Genomic DNA, 9,731 nt, shown 5'->3' with positions numbered 1-9,731 from the left:
AGCTCCAGCAACCAGACCCAGGTAGGTACCTGCTGAGCCCCCTGAGCCCAAGCAACCAGACCCAGGTAGGTACCTGCTGAGTCCCTTGAGCTCGAGCAACCAGACCCAGGTAGGTACCTGCTGAGTCCCCTGAGCTTGAGCAACTAGACCCAGGTACCTGCTGAGCCCCTTGAGCTCCAGCAACCAGACCCAGGTACCTGCTACTCCCTTTGAGCTGGAGCAAGCAGACCCAGGTACCTGCTGAGCCCCCTGAGCTCAAGTAACCAGACCCAGGTACCTGCTGAGCCCCCTGAGCTCCAGCAACCAGACCCAGGTACCTGCTGAGCCCCCTGAGCTCAAACAACCAGACCAGGGCACCTGCTGAGCCCGATGAGCTCCAGCAACCAGACCCAGGTACCTGCTACTCCCTTTGAGCTGGAACAACCAGACCCAGGTTGCTGAGCCCCCTGAGCTCAAGCAACCAGACCCAGGCACCTGCTGAGCCCCCTGAGCTTGAGCAACCAGGCCCAGGTACCTGCTGAGCCCCCTGAGTTCCAGCAACAGGATCGTTGAGCTCGCTGCTTCTCGCTGCCTCAGGAGGTGGTCGGGACGCCCCTGTGAGATCCCAGCAGCTTTTACGTGAGAAGCTCTCAAGCGTTCCTGGAACATTTCTTCTTCCTGACTGGACCCACAAGCCGGCCGGAGTCGGACTGGGTCTGACTTCGAAACCAGGCCGGGTCCCACGGCAGACTTAGTCCGACTTCAAAACCGGAAGAAGTTCGGGGCCGGACTGGTTCCGGCTTAGAAACCGGACCGGGTCCGACTGTGAAGGGGGTCTGAGTTCGGGTTGTTCGGCGTCCGCTGTAAAAACCGCCCGGTTGCGGGGCCGGGGCGGGTCGGCGGGCGGCGGGCGGCGAGCCCTTCCGCTGGAAGGCTGCACGAGCAGCTGAAGCTCCGCAAAGACCGTCTCGCGTTACCGTGGCCTGGCGGGAGCTCTTCTGTCCGGGAGCGGCTCGTGCACCTGCGCGGTGCCCTCCAGACAAAGGCGTCCCAGCCGAGCCCTCACCGTGAGGGAAAGGGGATATTGGTCCTCCTCTGACGTATCTGGTGACCAGGACGAGAACGCTGGGGCATCGTGCTCTCTCAGCGGCCGGCAGGGGCATTCTGGGAAAACTGGCCGAGGCCACCTAAAGGGTAAGCATTCGTACCAAAGTGGGCTCTCCTATCTCTATCTGTGGTGCCTGGTCGATAGAGGAAGGTAAAATGTCTTTGCCTCTTCCTTTCCAAATTCAGATTGGCAAGAAAAAAACAAACAAACAAACACAACAAAAACAAAAACATTTGTAACAATTAGGTCTTTGAATTGTGACTCATGAATTTGCTCTCGGGTACCATTAGTTGGTCCTTTCCCAGGGACAGCTACTCCCTTCTTGTTTGTCTCATTTTGTGTCCTACCAACTTAGGTTGACAATCGTCAGATTGGGGTCCTCCAAAATATGCCTGGGCAGAAATGTAGGTTGCCCTGCTTTCTTTTTTAGGGTCCCACCAACTCCTGCTGGTTCTTAGGGGGAATTGTCTGTTTTGGTTATCTTTGAGAGTGACTCTGGATCTTGGGAGGATAGTCTCTTTCATACTGTTCTCCTTGTAACAGGACACAATTGGAAACATTGGTTATGTTGCCAAGGCCTTCGCTGGAATGTCATATTTGAGAACGTACATAGACTCAGATAGGGCCACAGCTTTAAGGAACTAAGGTTTACTTTATGGAGCTAATGAAGCCCCTTGGAAAGACCTTGCTTACAATGGTTCCCAGCTGCCTTACCAGGAAAGCAAAAAAGGTGACGTCCTGGCAGGCCCAGGAAACAAGATAACTGTGGAACCTCAAAAAGGGAAGAATTCACCCAAATCTATAGGTATTACAGGCGAAGTCTGATGACACATCTGATGGCAAGTCCTGGGCTTGATTTCCTAGCCTCAAAAGGCTTTAAGAGTTCAGTCTGAGATTTCTTATAAAGGAATTCTTGTTGGACTTAGGTAAATAATACCACACCAAGTTTAATGCAAACAAATTAACTTTACTGTGATTATCTTTGGTAAAATGAGGTTGATTATAGAGAGAGAAATTACCTTTGGACCTTTGTATTTAAATTCTAATCCTGCTAATTGTCTTTGAGGTGTGTTCCATACCTGTAAAGTGAATTGGATGCTGAATTCCTCTAGTTTCCTCAAATATCTGGTTATGACTTTTCAAAAACTAATGTTTCTAAATTCTCTCCCACCCTTCTGGTTTGGAATTATGAAGAACAAAGACCGCCCTTGAATGTCCTTGGAAGGGATGATACCAGGTTCTTCTCACTACCCAAATAGCAGCCAAACTTCAGGGACTTGAACTTTAGGTTCATATATCCCAATTAAAAAGGGTTTTTTCAGACTCTTGGAACTGTACACCAGCTGGAAATCTAAAATTAAAATTGACTAGGGAGGTTTCTCCCCAGAAGCAGACGGCATCTTGAGGTGGGCAGCTTTCCCAAGATCACGGATCAAAATGTTCATCCCCAGTATGAAACCTTTATTCTTCTGCCTTTTTGCGCCTTGCTTTTCTTCTTTGTAAATGCATGGGAAGACAATGTTCCTTAATTCTTGCACTTATCCCCGAATCTGCTGGCAAAGCAGTGGTTGCCCAACAAAATCCCTAGACTCTCTGACCAAACTTGTTCTCATAATAGTATAAGTCTTTAATTATATTTTAGCTGAGGAAGAAGGTGTTTATGCTATGGCAAATACCACCTGCACTTGGATTAACATCTCTGGGGAAGTTGGGACCCAGCTACGTGAGATCAATGAATAAGCCAGTTGGCTTAAGAAAGTGATGCCTTCTATGGGAACTTCCTTTACTTATTTGATTCTCATTGGTTTGGGTCTTGGAGACCAAGCCTCCAAAGTGCATTCCAAACATTGGAAGTTATCCTGCTTATAATAATCATAAGTCTTGTTGGTGCACTAAATTCTCTCAAAATGCATGTTCACAGCCAACCTCCCACAAACAAAAGATCTCCTGATGAATAGAATGTTGGAAAAGTAACAAAGATAATGACCAACTAAAAGAATCTGAATTTACAAATGAGCAAAGGAAAAAAGGATAGAAAGAGACAAATTAAGACCCAGATGTTTAACTATAGAGAACAAACTGATGGTTACTAGAGGGGAGGTGGATGGGATGGGCGGGGGGGGGGGGGGGGATAGGTTAAATAGGTGATGGAAATTAAGGAGTGTACTTGTCATGATGAGCACTGGGTGACGTATGGAATTGTTGAATCACTGTATTGGACACCTGAAACTAAAATAACACTGTGTGTTCACCATATTGGAATTAAAATTAAAAACTTACTAAAAACATGTGAATCTGAACTTGTGACCTGTGAATATCACACAGAGATTCAGCAAAAACTGTGAGAACCCCAGAGTTAGCTGAGAGTGGCACTCATGCCTTAAATTTTAAAGACCTCTCTCAGGTAGGCAGAGAGTCCAGTAAAATGAGGGGAATTGTTGAAAACAAGGCAACAGGTCTGCCCAAAATGGAGCTGCCTATGCTAAGCTTAATACCACCAAAGCAAGACCTAATTACAATTTTGGCTTTCTGTGAAACGGAATCTTTACTCAAAAAAGAATCATCCTGTCAGTACTAGTTAACTAATCTGCCTGATAGGCCTCTGCTGTCCCCTAAAGGAAGGTAACCTTGCAATTACCAACCTGTTCTTTTGCCTAGTATAACTTCCTTGTTCCTGCTCCTTTCTGCTTATAAAAGGCTTTCATTGTGTGCAACTCCTTGGAGCTCCTCTCTATCTGCCAGATTACATGCTGCCTGATTCAAATTGATTTTTGTTCAAATCAACTTTTAAAAATTTTAATAGGCCTCAGTTTATCTTTTAACAATTCAAAGAGATTATCTGTTGAGAAGCAGAAAAAGTAAAAGCTTAAAGTCTTTGCAGCTCAAATTGATCACTATAGATTTGTCACTGGAGGAAAAGAATGGCAGCTAATTTGATAGACTGCCTCTTTGTTTTGCCTCCTCTTTGTTTTCCCCTGTCCACTGGTCATGTGCATCCTTCTGTGGGAATCTTATATGGAAAATCTAGGGTACAAAAGGACAGCACTGATCCATTAAATTTAACCTAGTGATGGAAAGCAGAATGAAAAACATAAAAGCCGATATGTCCACAGCTTCAGGGTGGAAACTCCAGGAAACATGTGTGCACTTATTTAATTAACATTTGCTATATGTCAGGAGGAAGAGCTTCACCCAGAAAGTGTGTTGAGACAAAATGACTCAGAGCTGCTACATTTACAAAGTACATCCTCTGCTCTAGCCCTGCCCTGAGTGCCTTCCATTTATTAACTTGCTTAATCCTCACAGAAACTTTCTTAGGTAGGAATAATTATTATCTACAGTTAATAGGCAGGGAAGCTGAGACACAGAGAGTTAAAGAGGGTGGTCAGGGTCACACAGTTCACATGTGGTGTAGCTTAGCTACAAACTAGGTCATCTGACCCAGATCCCACACTTTTACCACTAAATCAATCCTATCCATCTTCTCTAAAGAGTCACCATCTTTGGCAAATAACTTAGAATCTCTCCTGAGCAATGATGGAGTTTCATGAATCATTCACGTATTCTTGCCTATTTCACCTTGTGACCAGAGAAATAGATTTTACTATTAGTTCATGCAAGGGATGTATGTCCAGAAATGCAAACCAGTGGATTAAAACACTATGAGGGGAATTCATGCTTAATAAGGAGCAGGTGGACTAAAATACCTTCGTCATAGGACAGGGAACATAAGTCAGCAAAGAGGTTAAATAAAGAATTGATTTAATGACTTCTTCCTGAAGACGAGCACAGTGTCCAACTGCTGGCTGGTAAAGAAAAACAACAAATAGAAACCTTGAATGCTCGGCTGGCTTCATGTACTTATGCACATTCCCTGTTAAGCATGACACTGAAGCCGAAATTTTACACACTAGGTGGGCAATTACAACAAACTCATTTGCGTGTTACGGGTTTTTTTTTTTCCAAGAAGGAAAAAAGGATAAAGGTATCCAGTCAAAGCCTTGATGTTTTTCGATTAAGAATTTTTTTTAAGCCCATCAGATTCTCAGGCTTTTGAGACAATTGTGCCGTTCTTGATAAAACATTACCCAAGTGAATTATTTATAAAACTGCAGGGAACTGCAAACTCTGGTGAACAAATCTTTTTGATGTTCTCGTCTCCTGGAGGGCTATTTTGCACTGCCCTCTGCTCCCTTCTGCAGGGATCCTGGGCTCTCTCTGGCCATGGCTGCCCAGTCACCTCAAAAGGTGGCCCAGCTGCTGATGAGAGGCAATGGGTAGGAAGGAGGTATCAAGTCAAGATGCCCCTGACTTGATACTTAATATGAAGTCTGAGCCCTTTAGCAATCCCCAGCTGCCAGGTTGCTGAAGACAGATTAGGCAGCAACAAAAGATTGAAAAAAATGGACTGACACGCATATACATATTACTCATACATACACATATGCTGTTTTTTTTTTTTTCTTAACAGAGCCTAAAAGTGTTAATAACCGTCACTTACCAAAGGTTCGTCCCAGCCCTTCAGAGGCAAGCCAATGGGAAAATCCCAGAAACAAACATGGATTCTTTTTTTTTTTTTTTTTTGGATAATGTTACTAGATCACCCAAAAGAAATTGAATCTGCACCATTGGAGTTTTCATTTTATGTATGACACCCTTTTTGAGGTTATATAACACTTTCCATTCTGTAGGAGAAAAAAACGGAAGCATTGGCATCAGACATATTTAGCTTTGAATCCTAATCCCTTCACTGTATGAACTTGGCGTATTAACATTTCTGAGCCTGTTTCCTCAATGAGACAACGCAGATAATAATCCACTACAGGTTTAGCCGTTACTAGAACTGGAGTTGGTACAGTAAATAATAGCACCTATTGCATCTTGGGTATTTAAACTTTTTTTTTAAGCCCACCTATTTATTTTGAGAGAGAGTGTGTATGTGTGTGTATGAGCAGGGGAGGGGCAGAGATAGAAGAGAGAGAATCCCCAACAGGCTCCTCGCTGTCAGCACAGAGCCCAACACAGGGCTTGAACTTACAAACCAGGAGATCATGACCTGAGCCAAAATCAAGAGTTGGATGCATCACCCACCAAGCCACCCAGACACCCACATCTTGGGTAAATCTAAATACATCTTGGGTATTTAGAAATAGCTGCTATTATAATGATGGCTCATTCATTCAACAACACTGAAGGGTCCTTTAGGAACCGAGCACTGTTTCAGGCACAGAAGATATAGCGAACCTCATGGATTTCTAGCCTTCCTGGAGACTATAGTCTTGAGAATTGTTAGTATTTGAGTGGAGCCAGGTGGAATGAACCACTGGAGTTTATTTCAAGATGATGGGTTGTCCTCTTAGCTCCATCACATTTCCTGACAAAGTACTATAACAAGATCCTATAATGTAAACCTCTCTCACCTTAGAACATCAAAATCAAGTAATGGAGTTGTCATTCTTCTCAGTAGAGAAATGCTTAGTGAGGGAGAGGAAAATGAAACTTTCATTGGAACACCAGGTTCCAATATTGGTGTGGAGTGGTTATTATTGTTGCTGGTTGCTTGGGATTAAGGTAATAATATTACATCATGTTAATGTTCTGCTTTGGGGGAAAAAATTGTAAATAGACATTTCCAATACGAGTACCATGTGTATGAGCGGTTAATTATTTTCCTACACCTGTTGGCTTGGTATGGCAGTAGGGCCAAAGCCATTTCCTTTCACTGAAAATTAAAATACAGCTCAATCTGGCATGTTTTTATCCTTCCGTTAGTAGGAAAGTAAGTTTGCAAAGAACTGAAAAGTGTATGTTTCTGGCAAGTAAGAAAAGCCAGGGTTTAAGTGCATGATTTCCAAAAGGAACCTTCACTCATCTCATTATAATTGAAATTGTATGAAATTTTATTTATTAAAGGTATGTGTTAAATTGCTTGACAAGTATTGTGCTTAATATTATATGTATATAAATTTTGAGTAAATGAAACTTTTAAGTACACAGGGGAAGGTTTGATACTTAAAGTCATTCTATTGTTAATTGTTTTTAATAAACAAAACCATAACCCTTTCATTTCTCTTATGTAAATTCAGATTTACATACATATTAACATTTTGAGATTCAAAATCATCTCATCAGTTTCCAAAAAGTACAACAAAAAAAATCAAGCAAGAAAGAAAACAACTCACATCTTAAATGTGTTTGTCCCTATAGTATACTGTTCTGAGTTCTTTATCTTTATGCCATTATGTATTTTTTATTTTATGCCATTATGCATTTTTTAATTTTTATGCCATTATGTATTTTCCGGGACCTATATTCCAAAAATAAACATGCCTAATCCTTATAATGAGAAAAATATTGTAAAAATAAATAAAAATAGAAATATACATGGCATATTTATTTTCCTAAATTACATTCATTTATATTAATTTCATATCACTATTTTTCAGTAAATGTGCACCTTAAAGGTAGGCTCAGAAACAAGGCTAGGAATCATTGGTCTAATCTAGTTTCCCAAATGTTAAGTCATTTTACATCAGCTCCATGGTTTTTGCCAAAATTTGTGTATGACCTTTATCGTATATATTTAAATCTTGTACTTTTTACTTCCAAAGATTCACTGAAGAATGAAATTTTATATTCTCATCCTATCCGGAAAATGATCATTATTTTCCATAAAGAAAAGGAAACCACAAAACGAATATAATTAACAAAATAACATTAAATTCCAAACAAATACCATTTCCTGTTCAAAAGCTCTGATCCTGAGGCTTGTTCACTTTTCATTAAAAAAGTAAGATTAGCAGGGACTTGAGGGGGTTAAAGATAATCTGCCACAAAACTGAGAGATCACCTATGTAATAATTAGAAAAGCTAAAGCAGAATTGAGCATGGAATTACATTATGAAAGTGGAAATCTATGTCATTTAATCTGGATGCCCTTGCCACCTACAAACGCTTCCTATACTATTATGTCTCCTGTGAGACCCATTTGAGAACCGTTGGTCTAAACCAGCCAGGGCAAGTGGAGTACTAGCACCTCAGAAAAGACCTCTAGAATTGTAGAGTTAACACTTTTTTTTTTTTTTAATTTATTTATTTTGAGAGAGCTCCAGCAGGGAATAGGCACAAAGGGACAGAGCGTGTGGGCGAGTTGAGGCTGGGCAGAGAGAGGGAGGGAAAGAGAGAATCCCAAGCAGGCTCTGAGCTTAGGACTCCATCTCACAAACTGTGGGATCATGACCTGAGCCAAAATCAGGAATCGGGTGCTTAACCGACTGAGCCACCCAGGCGCCCCCTAGAGTTCACACTTTCACCCATAAGTCATTGCAGTGGTTATAAAAGTTACCATAGATCCCAGTTCAACAGGTCCAGTCCAACCTTACACTGTCATCCAGCATAATCATTCATCACATCACTTTTCACTCAAATGTGTTCCAATCTGGGATAATCCATTATATTCTCACCACACTGTTCACTCTCCTGCCCGTCCTTTTTGGAGCACCTGGACCTGGCTCTGTGATTATGACTGGAAATACAAAGGTGAGTAAGATTAATTCCCAGCCCTCAAAGAGCTCACAAACAGAAGATCAGGGTAAGGTAACATTTAATGACAATACAAGTGATAAAGGTCATGCATAGGTCTGTGCCTTGTGCTGTAAGGGTCACAGGGAGGGAGAGCAGATGAGACAAAAGAACACTGCAGGTTCCTCAGTGAAAAGGGCAAGAAGACCAGCTAATCCATAGTGTAAGAACTGGTGAATCAGCTCCACAGAAGCAGCTAGGTCTGTCCCTTGTAAAATAATGTTCTACTTTGCATCCATGAGCATTTGGGGAACTTGGTGCAGTAAGGATTAAAGGGGGAAGAACAGTTTCCTACGCATATTTCCTCAATAGTTATAAGGTATGAGAAAGCCTGGCCTGTCTGGTGAATCTTTACAAGATTCACATTACATGTGTAGAGACAGATAAAAATATTTCAGAGGAGGGAAACCTGGATGGCCCAGTTGATTGAGCATCCCACTCTTGGTTTTGGTTCAGGTCATGACCCCAGGGTCATGGGATTGAGTTCCCCATTGGTGTGGAGCCTGCTTTGGATTCTTTCTCTCTCTCTCCCTCTGCCCCTTTCCCCGGCTTGCACTCTACCGCTAACATAAAATTTAAATTTTTTTTAATGAAAACATAGATCATGTTACTAATCTGCTTCAAACCCATCATGGGTTGATCACTGTTGTCGGAATACAATCCATACTCTTTCCCATGGCCCACACACTCTGCCCTTCCTCCAAAGCCACATTTCCTGCTGTTCACTCCAGTGCTCTAAGCTTCAGTCATCTTCCAATGGTCCAATCTTCCTATGGGTCCATCCCCCATAGAGGGAAAGCAAAAAGAGTTTTGATTGGAGGGGGGCCTTCCCTGGTCCACCCACACCTACTCAGTTCACCCAGCTCCTCATGTTTATCATCTTTCCAGCACTTGACCAAGATGTATCTGTTTCTTGCTTATTGTTCGTCTTTCCCATGAAGGGAGGAAATTGTACTGTTCCCTGTGTCCAGGATAGTGAGAGGCAACAAAATAAGTGATTAACAAACATTTGTTCACTGGATCAATAGAAGAGTTTGGGAGGGAAAAAAATAAATAAATAAAT

At 42.2% G+C, this 9,731-nt stretch overlaps 1 protein-coding gene across 2 annotated transcripts in view; it reads right to left on the bottom strand.

The window, feature by feature from the left end:
* KCTD16 (potassium channel tetramerization domain containing 16) overlaps positions 1 to 9,731 on the bottom strand; it is a 269,895-nt gene that overhangs the window by 201,844 nt on the left and 58,320 nt on the right. The window lies entirely within an intron of this gene.

This window comes from Panthera uncia, assembly GCF_023721935.1.
Source record: "Panthera uncia isolate 11264 chromosome A1 unlocalized genomic scaffold, Puncia_PCG_1.0 HiC_scaffold_17, whole genome shotgun sequence".
Classification (NCBI taxonomy): Eukaryota; Metazoa; Chordata; class Mammalia; order Carnivora; family Felidae; genus Panthera; species Panthera uncia.
The sequence above is the reverse complement of the archived record's forward strand: the minus strand, read 5'-3'. Positions and strand labels throughout refer to the sequence as shown.